Genomic DNA, 20,375 nt, shown 5'->3' with positions numbered 1-20,375 from the left:
TTTAATACTCAGTTTAATTTAAGTTTCCATAAACCAAAAAAGGACAGGTGTGATGCTTGTGAAGCCTATAAAGTAGCAAAAGAAAATAATAAACTTGATAACACTATGGAAGAGGTACAGCAAGTTCAATTGCAGGAAAAAAAAGCAATGCTTGAAGAAAAAAGATATGATCATAACAATGAGCTGGTTGATTTAGTAGTAATTAGTTTTGATCTTCAAAATGTTGTTCAGTGTCCGAAACCTGAAATAAGTAGCTTTTTCTACAAAAGAAAACTAAATGTTTACAATCTGACAGCACTCGTTAAATCTAACAAAACTGTTAAGAAGTACTGTGTTGTTTGGCCAGAAGTAACTTCAGGAAGAACAGGTAATCATCTTGCAAGCGGACTTATTAAAATTTTTGATGATGTTGCAAAAACATTTCCTGAAGCTAAACATTACATTACTTGGAGTGATAGTTGTGTTCCTCAAAACCGCAACTCAATTATGACAACTGCCATGATTTATTTTCTGACTCAGCACCGACTAGTTGAAGATATTACAAAGAAGTACAGTGTACCAGGGCATTCTGCAGTTCAAAAAACAATGCAGTCTTCTGAATTTTACTCACCAATTTGATTAATGAGACTTTTACTTACAGTAAACAGGAAAAAACCATTTACAATTATACAAATGCAGTCAGAGGATTTTAAAGATTTTCAAAATGTTGCAAACAAATTTTTACTTAAAAAAGTGCCATTTTCAAATATAACATCACTCCAAATTAAATGTGCACCTCTTTTTGGGTATAAAGTTTTTTATTCAAATAAAATGTTTCATACAACCAATGTAAAGCCACCTGAGAAATATACTAGAAAAAAAGATAAAGAAGTTAAAAAGAATATTATGTTTACTTTGCATAAACCAGGTATTTTTTTTAAGTTTAATCAAATTGCCATGACAGAAAAAAAAAAAAGATTGATCTGAAAGACATGCTAAAATTTATGCCTTCACAAGATAAGGAATATTATGACAATGTTATAATTTGTTAAAATATTTAGATACTTAAACTTTATTTTTTCAGATATTCTTATTTTTTCTTATCATTAATAAAATATTCAATGTTATAGCTTTTTAATGTTGGCTCTTGTTTTATTTATCTTTCTTAAATATGGCCTATATCCCACAAATATTTCTTGTAGAACCTTTTAATTCTAACAAAAAATACGTTACTATTGTAGAAAACGTTCTGAAATCGAAAGTATTGCATAGTTTACAAAATATTTCGTCTAATTCCTTTTTAATTTAGTTATAGCATTAGAGAAAGTATACAATCATTTTGGACAAAAATTTGTCCGAAATTCTATTAACGTTTCCATGGGAAGAGGATACAAAAGTTTTAAGTCGATTTTCTCTAAACTAAAAAAACATCACATAGAACCCTATAATTCTCATGCGACGAAATGCTGAGTATGTCCAGGTTCTGCTTTTTGGTCGATTATTAATTAAAATCATAAGATGGATGACAATTAAAGAGATAATGACGTCATTCTGTGGTACATTAACATATTTGTGTTTTTTGAATAGGTCATCGTTGATTTTTTTTTAAAAAAAGAAACGAAACTCCATATTTTCAAGGAAGAGTTACCCACTTGATGTTTTAGCAAGTGCATTTAAACTGGTTTTATCAATTTTGTAAAAAAAAGATAAAAGAACTTTCATGGTATGACTTCACTTGGTCATTAATTAAAAGAGTCAGAGCAATTACTTAATCAATTATATTATTTATAATAATTAATCAATTACTTTTAAATATTAGATACAGAAACGGTCTTAATTATTCTGAAAAAAAGATTTGTAAGTGTTCACTTTTAATCGATAGGCCTACTTGAAACACTCATGATGTATTCTCTCGTCAAAGTCAAAGCAGGCTAGTTGCTGTAAGAAATTTATGAACTTCTTTGTCAGTATGCAACTTTTTGCCTTTCATCGTTTTCAAAACTGAAAACATCTCATCAGCACATTTTGACAGCTTTAAATTTTTGAAACAGCTAATGAGAAGATTTCATGACTGTGTTTTAAACTTCTAATAACTATATTAGTAAAACACATAACTATAACAACCACTTAACTCACCTATTCCTATTTTTTTGATATATATATTATTGATTTTTCCATCTTAAAACTGAGAATTAAAAATTTCCATTCGTTTAAATCTCTCACTCGCACCAAAGTTAAGGCATCAGTGTAAAATGGCCTTATAAATGCGTTGTTATGACATTGAGTTTCTTACATGAATTATAACGAACTTTTAAAAATTCAGGGTTTTTGTTATTAGGAATTCTTACTGTTTGAAAAAGTAAAACTTTTGACGTTTAAGAAGTTTTAATTAGCCAATTGTTTTTTATTTTCGTCTGTCATTTGTAAAACATACAAGAAATAATGTGTTCCCATGGGTTATTTCTAGCTTAAATTCATCTACTTCTTTCCTATGGATAGGGAACTAGAAGCACAAAAAAATTGTTTGCAAACAAGAAAGAACTTGTAAAAGTGAAGAACTTTGTGAAATTTTTAAATGATTTTGTTACAAAATTAGTTTTTAGATGAATCATTATTCATAAATTTTCATTAGTACTCACGAGTAATCAGTGCAATAAGCAATTTACAATTTACAGTTAAAATGGTATGTTTGTCAGTTACGTTCGGTATTTAAAAAAAATAAAAAAATAATTTTAATCACTTTTCAGAATATTGATCTTTACATAAAAATTTGATTGAGAAACGTTTTAATGATTTAAAATTTTTATAGAAAGTTCTTCCCTTAACTAAAATCTTGAAAAAAAAAAGTTATGTTTTATTTATAAATAAGATTTCAACTTTTTTTTTTCAAATCCTCCAAAATCTTGGAATAAATTTTGGTTAAAAAAATAAATTTGTTTCTTGTTTTTTAAAAGTTAATTGTTATAAGTTAATTAAAACGTAATTAAAAAATGTGTATTAATTTGCTCCTTATAAATAAAATCATAATTTTCTTGAAATGTTAAACTATAAATTAGCATAAATTATTACATATAACAAGAAAATCACAACCTCATGTATAAATATACCGTTGAAATGCATTACAGTTCTCAATTTTATTGCTTAGCTTATTTGAATCGGTGAATGTTAAAAGGGCGGAAGTCCAACAATGTAAACTTTCAGGAAACTAAAAAAAACAGCACTACTTATTCAGTAAATTTTTGTTAATGGTTTAACAACTTTATTTTTGAAGGGGATAATGTTTTTTATCTTAAAAGCAAACATATATTCTTTTATATTTATTTTTAAAGAACCTACAAACCAATTAACAGTGTGGACTTCAGCCCTTTTAACATTTAACAAATAATTACTGCTTTTTTTATTATGTTTTTATTTTTGGGCTATAGAAAATAATGTCACAAACTGCAATAAATCTTTACAAAGTGTACATTTATGAGTTGTTTATACATTTTAACAAAAATTATAATGAAAAAAAGGTCAATTACAGAAATTTTATCAGCTATGCTTAATCATTTTCCCCAACAACTTCTGCTTCTCCATCGTTGCTTTCTGCTGTAGGCCATTTCAGTAGTTCATTATAAAAGTCAATATGGTCAAGTGGGATATACTTAATACACTTTCTTAAGTCATTCAATTTAGCAGATTTTATTGGAACCTTTGCTTTGAGTAATTTCACTGGCTTTACATTGACCTATGTTGTCACAATCGTATTGAAAATGGTGAAATTTGCTTATTGCAAACTGAGTTTGTTGGTTTCTGGGTTTAGCTATTGTTTCGATTGAGGTAACGTTTTTTTTATAGTGAACTGGCCACCAACTTTTAACATCGGAAATTAGAGATGAACTCTCTACATCAACCACTAAAAACTTTCTTTGATTACTACATTTTAATATAATTTCTTTTATTTTTTGAATGCTGTACACTCTGTCATGCCTTCTTAACTCTCTTTTTATAATCGAAAAGTCACGGTCACAGGGCAAAAAGCTGTGCCCTGTGATTAGGAAAAATTGATTGACCTTTTTAATCCACTTATTGTCAGTAAGCGCCATAAAAAGTTTTGAAAAGCAATGGTTTTTATTTTGCCCCCCACAATTATCCGCATAAAAGTTGAGTTCGTCGTACTCTTGAGGACAGGTAGACAGGTAGTGCAAAAGAAAGGAGCAAGTTTCATTTGGAGACTTTCTAGCCTGCCCTTCATGATAAAGGTAGAGTGTTGCAACGTTTCTCTTCACATTATGAATAGAAAATACACAAACCTTTAACTGCCTTAGATAAAATAACTCTTGCACAGGTATTTTGGGCAGTGAAATGTTTTGCATATAATCTATGGCTAGGGACAAAATATTTAGATTTTTTTCTTCCCTAGCGTCCTGTATATCTTGTTTTATGGCTTGGTAAAACTTCTTTGCGCGTCTGTTATGTACTGCCAAGCCGATACTGCTGCTTGCTTAGCCACTTCATTAAGGTGAGGTGATTTTATCTTAAGCTTTACCTCTTCGCATATGCAACATGTGTCTACTTGATGTTGCCCGAAGCGTAAATGAAAGTGCTCATTGTAGTAGTTGTAATAGGACTTGTAACTGAACTTTACCCCTTCATTTTTTTTCATGAATAGTTCATACATTAATTTCACGTTCAAATCTTCACTCAAAAAATACCTTTCCTTTCCGCCATAGTGGATCAGTTTTTTTGGAAAGGAGTCTATGTGAGCGTATACCTTAGCTAGTATATCATGGCTGGTAATGTAACTCATATGTACTCCTCTCAAATCTTTAACTGCTTTTCCATCCATTTTTAAACCCCTTACACTTCGAATCCTCTTTTCTGGCACAGAAAATATTGACAACACATACCTGAACTCGTTCATCTCCAATCAAAACATGGTACTTAAATTCCTTTTTGTTTCCGCCGTTACTTTTTCTTTTTTTGTATAGTATCTTCATTGGCATCACGACTATTTCCTTTGCTATCTCTTGAACCAGGCCTCTTCCTCACAATATCCATAACGTCAATCAAGCCGTGTAAAAATAAATCTTGCTCATCTTTTGTATTGTGTTTTGTAACTGGCTATAGAAGTTTTTAAATGCATCATCGAGGTTGTCTTTGCCAATAGATTCAAAACACTTTCTTGAACAACTAAGAAAAAACATTTTGATGCAATTTTACTTTATAAAAAAAGTTATAGATAGCCTAGTCTAGGAAACAAAATAGAGTTTAAGTTAAAATACGATAAGTAATTGTATACTACCCTAAAAATGTTATTCTATTGTCTTTTGCCTACAAATATTTACAACCTAAACACGCAATCAACCACCTAGGTCTACAGGCCAACTATAAAATACAGAGCCTAAATCTGACCAAATTTTAGACAAATTAAATTTGAAATACAATATGACATAGGCCTGCCATGAAATTAAGAATTATTGTGTATTATCTCTTACCTGCATGGATCTCCAATAGACTTTGCATCAACTTTTTGTCCCCTGAGGTTTTTATGTGCCACACCAGTAAGCCTAGATTTTTTAATCTTGTTCCTTTTATAATCATCTGGGTTTCTGATCTTTTTTTTAAAACTTGTATGATCGGACTCACAACCACTATTATCCATTTCAAAATACAGTTAATCAATTTAAATCACTATTAAAATGATCAAACGTAATAAATCAACTTTATTTACCACGCTGTTGTACAATCAAAACAACAAAGTGATGTTACGTATGGTCCGCTATCTTCAGAGCAAAATTTCTTGTTTTTTGTTAAAAGGGCTGAAGTCCGGACTTCAGCCCTTTTAACAAAAAACCAAAACTTTTAGACACTGTACAGGCTAAAGAAAACTTTTGACAGACACCTTTTTAACACAAAATGATGGAGCTATACTTTGAATAAACAAATTTGTAAAAAAGTCAATTTTGTAAAATATGTGACTTCCGCCCTTTTAACATTCACCGATTCATTTCATAATATAAAAAAGGACTATAACCACAATACCTCAAAAAGAATTTATTCTTGAGGATATTTTAGAATTGACTTAAATTGCAAGTTACTTGATGAACGGTGCCATCTTTTAGTACTTTTTATAAATGTTTTTTATAGAACCTCACTAAATGTCGCCAATGGAGCTAGCATGTTACTCAAAATAATGCAACATACAAACAGCTTTACCCATTTCAATGACAACATTAGTATCAGTGTTGCTCTTAACATTAATAACAGTATCATCAACACTTTCAAGTAAAGTCTCACTTTGTAAAGCTACTTTTCGTTTTAATAAATATTTTAAAGAAATGATCAACGTTTTTTTTCATGGACAGACCAAAACATAATGACAAGTCTTTAGTTTTTCCAGCTGGAATTTTAACATCTTCCTAAGTATAAATCTACCATGAAACTGGTGATCTCATTATAGCTGGATTTCTGATAGCTGTTTCGGCTTCCTAAACAAACTTTTGGTTATAGTTTTTTTTTTACTTCTTAAGGATGGATAAGTTTGTGAATAAGAATTTTTTTTAATAATTAACTTTTTCTTTCAATGATGTATTATTTTATACAAATATAACAGGCTGTTCGATAAGTAACGCACAATTTTATTTGACTGTTCGTAATTAGCCAATAAGAATATTTCTAGAATTTTTTTAAACATATATATGGAAGGAATACTATGTTGTAGATTGTTATTTTTGTGAATACAGTCATAAACAATATTTCTATGGAAGACAGAATTATTATCATCTAATGCTTTTATGGAAGTGGGGGTGAAAGTGAAAGAAAACGAAAGTTCAAATAAGTACGCGGTTAAATAAAAGACCTATTTTCCACGAATAGCATCAAATGAGTATATGATAAATATGAAGAAACGGGCAGTGTTCTTGACCAGCAGAAAATAGGTCGCCCATCTTTAGTAGAAGAACGAACACAAGTTATGAAGGAATCACTGCGTCGTATTGAATTGGAGACAGGTTGCTGCTCCACTCAACAAATTGCAGATGATCCAAAAAATCCATCATACCCTTCGCAAATGATCCACTCAACAAATTGCAGATGATTCATATTCATCATACCCTTCGCAAAAAGCTTTAAATGGTTCCTTACAAGTTCACTATGCTACAGGAGTTGAAAGCAACAGACTTACCACTTCGACTCTATTTTGCTAACTGGCTTCTTCAAAACAAGGAACTTTTGGATTCTGTATTGTGACTAATGAATGCCACTTCTATATCAATGGTAAAATAAATACAAAGAACTTCATAACATGGTCTAAAGAAAATCCAAGTTCTTCTTATATATTGCCGCTGTATTCGGAGAAAGTCATGGTTTGGATGGGTGTTTCCTAAACGCGTAATGTCCGTACACTTATCTTTAAGACTCCGTCAACGACGAACAATATTTCGCCATTCTAAAGGAACACCTCTTACAGGAATTGAGATAAAACCGGAAAGTCCGTTTAGTTATTTTCATGCCGGATGGCACACCGCCCCACATTTTTAACGGCGTCAAACAATTTCTTCTCAATTAGTTTGGTAAAAGCAAGTTATTGGCAGACATTTCAAACAATTCTAACCTCCTCGTTCCCCAGACCTCAATCCATGGGATTACTGGCTCTACTAACAGTATCTCATCGCATTCGACCCAAATCTAAAGAAAAATTAGTTTATTGCGTTGAGCAAGCAATTGCAAACATTTCACAAGAAAAAACAGCTACAGCCATCGACAATTTGGTGGTCCGTTTGGAAACTGTTGTGCAAAAAAATGGAAGCCATTTTGAGCATCAATTATAAACTGCATAAATATTCCTAATGTTGTAGTGTTTTTGAAATAAAATTTACTTTAGTTTGATTATTTTTTCTATTTGCTAAATTTTTCTAAATTGTGCTTTACTTTTTGAACAACTCTGTATATCTTACTCACAAACCGTTCCCAAAGAGGTAAAGAGCTAGAAGGAGTATTTAGTCCTAAAAGTAAACTATGTATAGTTTTTTCTACCTTTACAACTAACATACAACCCATCACCATGTTCTCCTCCGAGTCCCGATCCATTCAATAGAGATAGATACAAGCCTTTTTCCATCGCTTTCAATCTTACAAACTTATCCACCTTTTTTAGGGTAGAGTTTTTTTCCCAGTTCCCCTTTACTCATACGAATCAATATACATCCAATTAGCTTTTGAGTACCAACACTAGTAAGACCAAATAGAACACCAGCTCAAAGACAATTTTGGCATTTTTTGGTAAGAGAGTAGATGCAACCCAGCTAAAAAACCAAAAAATCCAGCTTCGATCTTAGTATTATATGCTACTTAACTTTTACTCAATTTAATAGTAAGCCCTTTACCATTCTTAAATATTTTTGCAATCTTTTTATATGTGTAAAGACAAGCATATATTTGTGTATCAGTAAAGATAAACTTTTCCTTTCTCTCAACTGGATTCTTGTTGGAGAGAGTTGGATCTAAGAGAGTCTTGTATTTTTTTTTCTATTGTTTATCAGATATTGTAACATTTACTTTTTAGTACCTCATTTTATTATCACATAAAAAATATTACGATAAAAAGTTTATTTATCCATCATTTAAATTGGGAGATCTTTATTCGGATAAAACGATTGTGATTTTTTTTTATCTTTAACATACCAATGTAAATATTTCAAAGTTAAATTTATATGATATTAAATTTCCTTATAACATTGTATAAGTTCTCTATGAGTTTCATCATCAACCCTAATACAATCCGATCATATTTGAATCTCATCATCTTTAATTACATTATAACGATTGCCCCTACAATGCTTAACAAAATCTCTTCAAAAATATTTCTTTTATTTCTTATCTAAATGATATTGTAAATATTTATAAGAAATTTCCTTTATATGATCATTTAGATTTTCACCAAGATGTTTAGTTTCATTTACATTAGAAAGCATGAAACTAAAAATATTTAAATAACCATCTATGGAATAACTTAAACTCGTCAAACTTTTAAGAGTTATCTGAAGGTTCTAGAATATATTTTACATAAGCATTTATAGGTCTGATAATTGTATTTTTATACTCTAAATTAGCTCTGAAAGAGTCATTGTGCGGAGCACTAACTACAGGGGTTTTTTAATGATTTAAAAGAGTTATTTAGATTTACAAATGAGGTTTAAAGATATTTTCTGAGATTTCTATTATAAGTATTACCACTATCATAATCATCAATGTTATTATTATAATTCTTATTAGCATTAACATCAATATTATTACCAAGATTATTAGAATTAATATAATTATTATAAATATCAAAATAATTGATGGTGTTGTCTGGAATATAAAATAACTCTCTGTTATTATCTACTTTATCATTATCTATATTATCATTACCTTTATTACCATTATCAATTTTATCATTATCTACACTCTCATAATTTAAATTATCGTTACCTATATTATCGTTTTCTATATTATCAATATCTATCTGATATGTGAGTGGATTTTCTATTTATTTTTTCGGTCGATAACTTTTGGAAAATATTTTTAAAACAACATTTTATTTAAACTTCTTTCAAGAGTTATATATTAGGCAGACGAGTTATTCTAACGTTTTTCTGGATTTATGTTTTCAACAGTCACATGACCCTATCTTTGAGAAGCATTTCTATTAGATTGTTAAATAAGTTAGATAAAAAAAACTTTTACCACCTCAGCAACAGAAAACAGTAACTATGATTACATTTCTGATATACCGCAAACTGCTACTAAAAGCCTTGTTCCCAAGTTATGACCAGTAAATTATTTAAGCAAAGCATGAAATTCTTTCTCAATATGTTGAGCAGTTGTTTTAAATGATTTAGTCAGTCAATATTTGAATGTTTAGTTCAATGAAGTCTACTTGAATTGTCACAATATTGTGGGCTTTTAAATGCAAAGTAAGCTGAATTAGCCATGCTGCTCTATATTATTCTCTGGCAATAAGATCAATATTTTTTTTCTTAAAAGGACTCCATGTTTTAGATCACATATCCTAAGTTGCATAGAGATCTAGATCATATCAACTAACAATTAAATGTGTTTATGATTATACCTGAAATTCTATAGGTTTTTTTAAATATTGTGTTAAAATGGTAATCATAATTCAGGTTGTTTTTTAACACGATGCCAACTTTTTTAAAAATTCTATGGCATTCAATTAATTACTTTAAAAACATGAGTTTTTTTTTCAAATATCAATTTGTTCAATCAATTTTCTTCAATCAAAATTAGTGTTATTTTTTTGCTTTTAGTGGTAATTACTTGCTCGAGAAAAACCAAAAAGTTATGAGGAAACGGAGGTTTTATTTACGAATGAAATGATATTTAGTTTTGTTTGTTATTTTGATCTTTTTATTTGCTGTTCTGCTCTTTATGTTTGAATGGGTCTCTTGTATTTTTTAAAGAATTCTTTTTTTTAGTAATTTTAAAGAAAAAGTTTCTTCCTTTTGTTTGCTGTTCACATATGCATAAAATATGCATAAAATATGCATAAAATATGCATAAAATATGCATAAAATATGCATAAAATATGCATAAAATATGCATAAAATATGCATAAAATATGCATAAAATATGCATAAAATATGCATAAAATATGCATAAAATATGCATAAAATATGCATAAAATATGCATAAAATATGCATAAAATATGCATAAAATATGCATAAAATATGCATAAAATATGCATAAAATATGCATAAAATATGCATAAAATATGCATAAAATATGCATAAAATATGCATAAAATATGCATAAAATATGCATAAAATATGCATAAAATATGCATAAAATATGCATAAAATATGCATAAAATATGCATAAAATATGCATAAAATATGCATAAAACATGCATAAAATATGCATAAAATATGCATAAAATATGCATAAAATATTTTAAGATCTGTATTTATATATATTTTTAAACTAAACCACTTATAAAATTTCTCAAAACCATGTCAATAGTATTTTAAGTCTTAATTTTAATACACCTAATACTTTGTCAATTCTTGTAATTATTTCTACCTGATGCAATAAGCTTTGGCCATAATTTCTTTTTTCATAATTAAGTTGCTTATTTTTAGATGAAATCTAGTCCTGGTTGCCTATATTTAGCAAATTGTGGGAAAAACCTATCGCAGGTTAGCATATACATTTTGTGAAAAAGCTAATTCTAATTAATCAAGTTGCTATTCATAACAATCAAAACACCCAAAATCAACCATTAATATTTTACATGCTACCAAACGAAAATGAAAAGACGCCTACGCCCAAAAACAAAGCAACAAATATAAAAACGAGAAACCCGAAAAGAAAACAGGGAAGAAGGGATGAGAAAGAGAGAACCTAAGAGATAGGTTACGAGAAGGTTACGAGAAAGTTAAGAAAATTGTTGAAAGTGGGGAAGACAAGTTACCGTCATAAGGGATAAACGGATGGGCATTTAGGGTAGGGAGATTTATAGTTGGATACATGATAAACAACAAAAGAATGAACAGAAGAATTAGTAAGAAACAGTTTTTTTACATTTTAAAGTGGAGAATATATTATTTGTTAATAACAGTATTAAAAGATAAAAGATTTGTTATTCATAAAGAAAATAAGGAAGAAATATATCGCGCGCCAAGAAAAGTACGCGCGTATCATAATACAAGTCAGAGTGCTACCATTACACAGAATCAAGAGGCATCCATACATCTACACACCCTATCCTCCAAAAATACAAACCATTAAACCCCATTACCACTCCTCCCTAAATCTACAAACGCAACCACACTACATACAAGCTTTGAGAGAATACTAATTTATAATGTTAAAAGAAAACCCCGCCTAACAATTTATAAAATAATATTATAACATTTATTAATGTTAAGGTTTCCGAATATTTCCTCAAATCGATTGAATCAATATAGTTAATCATTATGAGAAAGTCGACATTTTTAAATAGAAATTTTGAACTATTAATGTTAGCGATATTATCAGTGTTTCCTAGATATTTTCATCACAATATGACGTGCGCTTGATGATGATTTGAGAGAATACTAATTTATAATGTTAAAAGAAAACCCCGCCTAACAATTTATAAAATAATATTATAACATTTATTAATGTTAAGGTTTCCGAATATTTCCTCAAATCGATTGAATCAATATAGTTAATCATTATGAGAAAGTCGACATTTTTAAATAGAAATTTTGAACTATTAATGTTAGCGATATTATCAGTGTTTCCTAGATATTTTCATCACAATATGACGTGCGCTTGATCGATGTTGCCTATTTGCATACTGGAAAAAAGTTCAGAAATACCACTTGAAGATTCTGTAATCATAAAATTAAATGTATTAGTAGATTAATTTTCGGACTTCTGAAGAGTTGGAAAGAATATATTTTGTGATAATATACAGTCATTTATAGTTCCTGTAAAATTTAACTCAAAATTTTCATCTGAACTTACAATAATATTTTTGTCTTCAACCCATTTTATGTCTCCATCACCATCACAATATCTATTATATTTGAATGTGCATATAGTTGATAGTTCGCTCCACATCTTTAGGCATCTTTTATCGGTACTTGTAAATTTCGAGAATCTGTTGCCTTTAAACCAATAAACAAAAAAGTTCTTTTGGCTGATGTTTTCGCTGGGCTTCTATACTTTTTCACTGATATTGCTGCGTTTAAATTAATTAGTTGTGATTTACTTTTCTTCTTCAACAAACAACACCCGCCAATGAAGCCGTACGTGCATATTTTCCCTCTAGTGGCTAAATTCTCTCTCCAAAACTCTCTTTTCAAAAATCTCCCTAAAAACTCCTTTAGACTTTCTCAAAATCATCCAAAAAACTCCATTAGAAATTCTCAAAAGTTTCAAAAAATCCTCGTTTTTCTCAATAAAAATCTCAAAAAAAATCCGAAAATAAATCAGATTTTCTTAGTTCATTTTCGATTTGTCTGCAGACGTTTTTTAAACCAGGTGTTGTTTTAGCATAGCCAATGATGTTTTATTTTCAATTTTATTCAGTGTTTTTGTTTTAACCCTTGAGTCATGATTCTCTGAAACAGGTTTTGCAAGTTATCTTTCGGTTAACGTTTGTCTCTGGTCTCGACTTGTTTATAAAGTCATAAAATAGTTGCAAAATTGTCGCGAACTTGAACTATACGCTAATTGAACTATTATCATTTTATCTTAAATATACAATTGATTTTCTGATTGTAATTGAAAAAATAGTGTTAAACTTTAATTGCTTGACTGTTTAACTTTATTTGCGATTGTACGTGTGTCCACCTGGTGGCTTTCTCGCCTTTTTCTTCGATCGAATTAATAATATTGTTTAAGTCGAATAAAAGTTAAATAATTATGTCCATAATTTTACCGTGATATGACGTCTTTTTAGTAATATTCCCTAATGTTTTGTGCGTGTTGAGTCCGAAAATGATGATAAAACTTGCATCGCTCACCATTTTTTAAGAATGCCTAAACGTTATTGTAAAATCTTTTCTAACATTTTTTGTATCTGGCGGCGAGTTTTTATTTTAAAAGCATGGTTTGTAGTCACACGATACTCGAGGTGTACGAGTTCGATAAGCGAGCAAGTACGGGAATATTGCCCATTAAATGCCAGAAAACTAACATAATTTCTGTAAGTACTTGTATTTTCCAGTACAATTTAACGGGCATATACGAGTATTACTTGTATAAAAAAGCTTCTACTCCTAAAAGCCCGTTCTTTTTACCCAATACCTTTAGGATGCTTGTATATGACCTGTACTCTGAAAATTTATAGTCATTATGAGGAGGGTATTACTGAACGAAGAACTTCATAATTTTATTAAAAATTGAGAGTTTTTGACTGCACGCAGCATGGGGAGGAGAATAAAAAGAGTCTTAGACAGAAGTTCTCCCTGTTGTCTCCCCTTGGGATCACAAAGTTTTCTCTGAGAGACTTTATTAAACCCAAAAAGTTCACTCCGTACGATAAAGCTTGTTGTACGGGCATTAAGAGTTGACCTGTACCCGTACACGTTCACAGCAAAAATCCTATGAATAATTGTTTGTTTACATTTAATTCGTAAATATTTTACTACTATAGAATGGGAGTTGTGGGACAAAATCATTTTTTCATCTTCGTTGTGAAAACTTTGATAATCGCGGGGGGTGAAAATTTTCTGAAGGGCAAAAATAATTAAAAAAAAAAAAAAAAATTTAAAAAAAAAAAAAAATTAAAAAAAAAAAAAATTTTCCAAAAAAAAAAAATTTTTCAAAAAAAAAGTTTGAAATTTTTTTTTAGCAAAGAAAAATTTCAATTATTGAAAAGATGCTAAAATTTTCCATTGCGAAAAATTTCTTTTTCTTTTTTTGATTGGTCTTGTTGTTTTTTGTTTCGATGATGGATTTGTAAAGTTCAATTTCGCGCCAGTGGACTTCATTAATTTTTAAAAATGGAATGGGATCCAGTATTTTATTTATTCTGTCGTCATTCATTTTTAATACGCCAAGAAAATTTTTTTTTACAAAATTAGATTTAAAAATGGACGCTTGAGAAAGGGGAGTTTGGTCCGAGAAGCAATCCGGCGCCGATGGAATCAAAACCTCTTCCGCTTTTTCCGTAAAGTCCATCTCTGACTGAACTTCCTTTGACTCATGGTGTTAAAAAACAGTCCGTTTCCTCTGTGAGTCCCCATTTTCATTCCATTTCCATTTTTTTTGACGTAAACGGCACCTCTTCCTGCAATTTTGTTGATCACAGTGGACCTAAGAGAGGATGCAACCCCACCCAATAAGCCATTGGCAACTACTGGAGCGGCTCGAGCTGCAAGCATTCCCAATAAAGGTAAAAGAGCTCCAATAAATCCTCCTTTCACATTTGCGTTGTGTTCCACTTGAATTTTGCTCATTTTAATGGTGACTCCAACTCCTCGATGGAGAGCGTCTTCAATTTTTCGATGTTGACTTTTCGTCACAAGCAAAACGTCGTTTCCGTTAAAATCCTCTCTTGAAATCCGGATGCTCACGGGTTTGCCTTCCATCATTGATTTTTTTATTTTTTCGATCTGTCCCTGAGACACATTTAATTTGACACTAACATATTTGCTCATTTTTTATATGCCGGAAAAAATGTTTATTTCACTTCTCGAATGTGATAACGGATCGTAATGTCCTCGCCGCGAAAGTCGATTAAATTTCCATTTTGATCGACGATGCGAGTGATCATCGTTGAAATTTCTGGGACTTTGACAGGGAGGTAAACCAAATGGGTGGGTGTTTCGATGATTTTAAACCTGGGCCAACGTCGGGATAAAAAGAGTAAATGCAATTTAATTGCGAGCCGTTGATGTATGCCGAACCGATAACGTTGTTGACAATTCTGATCGTGTTGACGATTGAAATTCTGACAATGTCGTCGGACTCGTATTCGGAATTGTCTTTTTGTGAACCCCAAAAGTGAGGCGATGCTGTTTTCAACGTTCAAGTCCATCAAATAATTCTGTCCAAGTTTGATGGTTGATTTTAAAGTGTTTGAATTGGATCCAATTTTGATGTTTTCGGGAGAGTAGCTGATTTTATTTGCTGTGACGTAGCTTGCGCTTTGGGACGCATAATTTTTTATTGTGTTTGAGACGGTCTTTTGCAAATAATTGTTGATGTCGATGATGTCTTAGCTCCCGTCTGGAATGACGACGTTTTCCCAATTTCCTCCGTTGTTCATGCTGTACCGGAAAGAATTGTTTTTGCTGGTAATGTTAGGAAAGCTGTTGTACGTCTCCAGAACGAGAAAAGCCATTTCATAAGTTTTCCCTTTTTCAAAAACGATTTTGTCCAAAAATTCTGTTATTATTACGTTGGAATTTCCATCCACGTCAATGATTATGCCTGACATTTTTTAAATGGACGAAATTTCTTTTAAACTATTTTTTTCTAGGACCTCTTTTGGAAAATAAAAATTGTCAAATCCGTTTCGATATTTTCCATCGTATTTTTTTGAGGACAAATCAATGACGGCAAATCCGTAGGGTTGAGACCAGCAATGTCTGCAAAATTTTTTGAATTCTTCTTTTTTCATGTCGCTTGAAACATGGTCTCGATAAATATGGTCCACATTTTTTGAATCTTGAGGAAACAGACAAATGAAATTGGTGTTTTCTCGGATGGTTTGTCTGGGAAGCATGAAATAATTTTGAGCGAGGTAAAAGCAGTCGACGTTGGAGTGTCTTCCTCGGATGTAATTTTTTTCGCACTTGTTTTGCTTTGTGAATTGCAAATCGTCAAAGATCATTAAATTGTTTTTGGTCGAATTGAGATCTTCAGGATCAGGCACATCGTCAGCCGTTTCGAAAAACTGACATTCCATGTCCTCGTTTTCGGAATAATTTTTTGAAAGGTCGTTGATAACGCATTCAGGGTTTAAATTTAATTTTTCCATTTCGTTTTGTACCTTGAACAAATCAAGGATAATCTTTTTTGGCAAATTTTTTTCGAACGAACATTTTAGTATTTTGTACTCGGTTTGGAAAAGAGATTTCCCAAAAATTTGCAAATGGTTGTAATCCAGCCATCCAGGTCTTAACAGCAAATTGAGAAGCATAGTTGTTTTTCCACAACCTGACTTTCCGACGATGATTCCTCAAATGCTTCTCGGTAGAAGCTTGTTGTTATCCCTTTTGCTTTTTCCAATATTCCATGACAAATCAGCAACTTCCATTTTTTTTTTAAATAAAAAAATTTTTTTAAAATAAAAAAAAATGTACTGCGTTAGATGTAAAAGGAAAACAGAAACAATCCATTTGAGAAACGAAGTCTCAAAAAACAACAGGCATATGTTGAAAGGGACTAGTGATGTTTGCGGAACAACAAAATGCAAGTTTGTTTCTTCGACGACAAAAGGGGGAGACTTGGTTGAATCGATCAACAATTTTTCAAAAAAAATAAAACTTCCGTGGGCAAAATTTCCAAGAGAAATCCATATTCCAAGAATGAATTTTGCAGGACCGGGCACCAATTTGGACAAAAGACTCACTTCAACCGACATGTATCAGAAGTGGAGCAAACCGGTGGACAGAGTGGACAATGCAGCATACCATTACGATTTGGCTTATAAATATTTAAACGACGTTCAAAGCAAAAATTTGGCAGATCAAATGATGCTTGAAGAAACGAACTCCATTCCAAACCCCACTCAAAAAGAAATTAACGAAAGAAAACTTATCGCACCAATCATTAAAGCAAAAGCCAAAATCGGACAGGGTGTCTCTGCAAAAAGAAAAAAATTCTCAGTTTGTAATGGGCGGATCAGCTTGCAGAGGAGCTTCACAAACCGGTGATTCATCATTTTAAAAAAAGAAAAGTGCTTGTGAAGAGATTGATGAAATATGGGCTGCAGATTTGGTCGACATGCGCTCTTTTTCAAAATTCAACAATTGCGTAAAATATTTGCTCATGGTGATTGACGTCTTTTCAAAGTATGGCTGGATTGTTCCATTAAAAAGCAAAACGGGTCTTGATGTAGCTGAAGCGTTGAAAAAAATATTTGAAAAAAGAAAGTGTTCTAAATTGTGGGTGGACAAAGGAAAAGTATTTTACAACAAGCATGTGAAAGCGTTGGGTGTGCAATTGTATTCTACTGAAAACGAGGAAAAAAGCTGTGTCGTTGAGCGAAAAAATGTTCAAATTCTTTTCAGCAAACAACACCAAAAAATACATTGACGTTTTGGACGAAATGGTGAAAAAATACAACAGCACAATGCACTCCTCCATCAAAATGACTCCTATTGAAGCCAGCGATGAAAAGAATAAAAATAAGGTCTGGGTGAATCTGAATGGAAAGGTGCAAAAAGAAAGACCAGAACCGAAATTTTCCATGGGCGACGAAGTGAGGATCACAAAAAAGAAGTCCAGTTTTGAAAAAGGGTACACGCCGAGGTGGACTGAGGAGGTTTTCGCAGTGTCAAAAATTCAGCACACGGATCCACCCACGTACAAAATCACCGACGCCAACGATGAAGAAATTCAAGGAACTTTTTACGAGCAGGAAATGCAAAAGACACATCAGAATTGAAAAAATAATTCGTCGAACAAAGAGCAAGTCATTAGTCAAATGACTCGTTCAACTCCTGGGTGGATATCCAGACTCGTTCTGGGTGGATATCCAGACTCGTTCTGGGTGGATATCCAGACTCGTTCTGGGTGGATATCCAGACTCGTTCTGGGTGGATATCCAGACTCGTTCTGGGTGGATATCCAGACTCGTTCTGGGTGGATATCCAGACTCGTTCTGGGTGGATATCCAGACTCCTGGGTGGATAATAAAGAATTGATCCGTTTGAAAAAATGATTTAAAAAAAAATTTCTTTTCTTTTTAAAAAGATGAATTTTGTTACGATTGAAAATTTTGATAAGGGCAAATTATCGGTTAGAGAAATTTATTCTGCAACCAAACCAATTCAGTATCAAAAGATTCCGCTTTTTTATGAGTACCCCTCTGGAAAAGGCTCTTTTATTTTAAGAACGCCCGTTTTGTTTTCTCTGGGCGTGTTTGAAAATTGCAGTTTTGCAACGAGCGAGCTGGAGGGATATTCCATGTCCTTTCTTGGCTTTAACGAAAAAAACGGAATGAACGAAAAAGAAAAAAAGTTTATCGAGGTAACTGAAATAATATCAAAATTTCTTCGCGAGAAAGTCAAGGAAATGATTCCCACTTTAAAAAAAGGAGGAAGAACAAAAAAAATAACGACAGAGGATTTATCCATTTTTAAAAACAAATCCGATAATCCAAACGCAGCACCCGTTTTTTTCGGAAAGTTGTTTACAAAGAAAAACGAAAAAAACATTGAAGCGTCTTCTTTGTTTTTCAAAAAGAAAACGAAAGAGTTCGTGAAAGTGAATCCTTTGGAATATGTTCGGCAAAAGTGCTACGCCGTAGCCTCTTTGAATATTGAAGGTGTTTTTGTCGGAGCGCAGATCGAGTCCATTCAGGTTAGGATTCCCGAAGTGGTCATTGCAAAAAATGCACCTTCAGTTCAAAGCATCATTGGTGACGATTTGGATTTGGGAGAAGTGGATTCTGACGAAGAATTTTGAAATAAGGAAAAAAAAAAAGAAAATAAAATGATTTAAAACATTTTCTTTTCATATTAAAAATGCACGTCCCTTACAAGTTGTTTAAAAACAGCGCCTCAGCAGAGATTCACAGTTTTATTTTCCATTTTGAACATTTGGAGGAGAAAATCAAAGAGTTGGAACAAAAAAATCCGAAAAACATTATTGTTGTCAAAAAAAAGTTGGATCATCCCACCTATTTCAACGCCAACGGACAGCACGAGATTTTTGCTCAGAAAGACATTAAATATGCTGCTCTTTCTCACACGCAAATCTCGTTGTCCGTTGCACTGAATTTGGAGAAAGGAATTGCTGTCGTCACTTTGATGAACAAAATAAGCGATCAATTGAAATACAACAAAAACGATGTTATTTTTCAGAGTCTGTCGATGGCATCATTTTGGATATGAGCAACAACAGCCACCAGGACGTCGTCGTCAAAAAAGGCGAAAAGCTTTGTAAAATAAATCACATGGATTCAAATTAAAAAAACTGTCTTTGTTAAAAAGATGGAAATATTGAAAAACAAAGACAGCATTTATCCGACTCTTCCGACAGCGCCATCGTATGGAGGCCACATTTATCGTCTTCAAAAGATCAGCGAGATCCAAAAAGAAATGGAGGATGAAAAAGTGAAGAGAATGGATCTAAGCAAAAAATACCATCGAGCTGCGAAGATTATTCGTTTTGCAGATGACGGATTGCAAACGATGTGCATTGGTTAGGGAATCGCTGGAATTGCACTTTTGTCAACCGTCGTTACCACTCCAGTATCGATTGCGTGCGAGGGTGTTGCTGTTGGATTGGGAGCTTTGTCCATTTTCGGAAATCAACAGAACAAAAAAATGATGCTGAAGGCCGAAAAGTACGAAAAGTTGAAAGTTCTATCCGAGTCAAAATTGAACACCATTAACGACCACATTTCAAAATCGCTCATGGACGGATTTGTGAGCGATTCTGAGTACAAATTAATTCTTAACGAGCTTCAAAAATTCAAAGACATGACTGAAGAAATACGAACCATTGCAAAAAGAAGCGTTGACAAATTGACTAAAGAGTCGCTGATTCAAAAAGGAAGAGAAGATGCGATAAAAGCATTCAACAACCTGTTTAAAAGCCTTCAACAACCTGTTCAAAAAATAGGTGAATAAACGCAAACTCGTTCGTGTTTGCGTTTTTTGTTTAAGTTTTTTTTCGCCGTATCTTAAAAATGTCTTTTTTTAAAATCCAAGACCCGAAAAAGACAGATGAGATTGTT

General features: G+C 31.8%; 1 pseudogene; it reads right to left on the bottom strand.

Annotated features, from left to right (window-relative positions):
* Positions 1-3,523: 3,523 nt before the first annotated feature.
* Positions 3,524-5,626, bottom strand: LOC149894174 (uncharacterized; annotated as a pseudogene).
* Between the last annotated feature and the right edge of the window lie 14,749 nt (positions 5,627-20,375).

Source organism: Hydra viridissima, unplaced genomic scaffold (genome assembly GCF_058129835.1).
Source record: "Hydra viridissima isolate aposymbiotic clone 2 unplaced genomic scaffold, HvirCarnegie_v1 scaffold_1, whole genome shotgun sequence".
Taxonomy (NCBI): domain Eukaryota; kingdom Metazoa; phylum Cnidaria; class Hydrozoa; order Anthoathecata; family Hydridae; genus Hydra; species Hydra viridissima.
The sequence above is the reverse complement of the archived record's forward strand: the minus strand, read 5'-3'. Positions and strand labels throughout refer to the sequence as shown.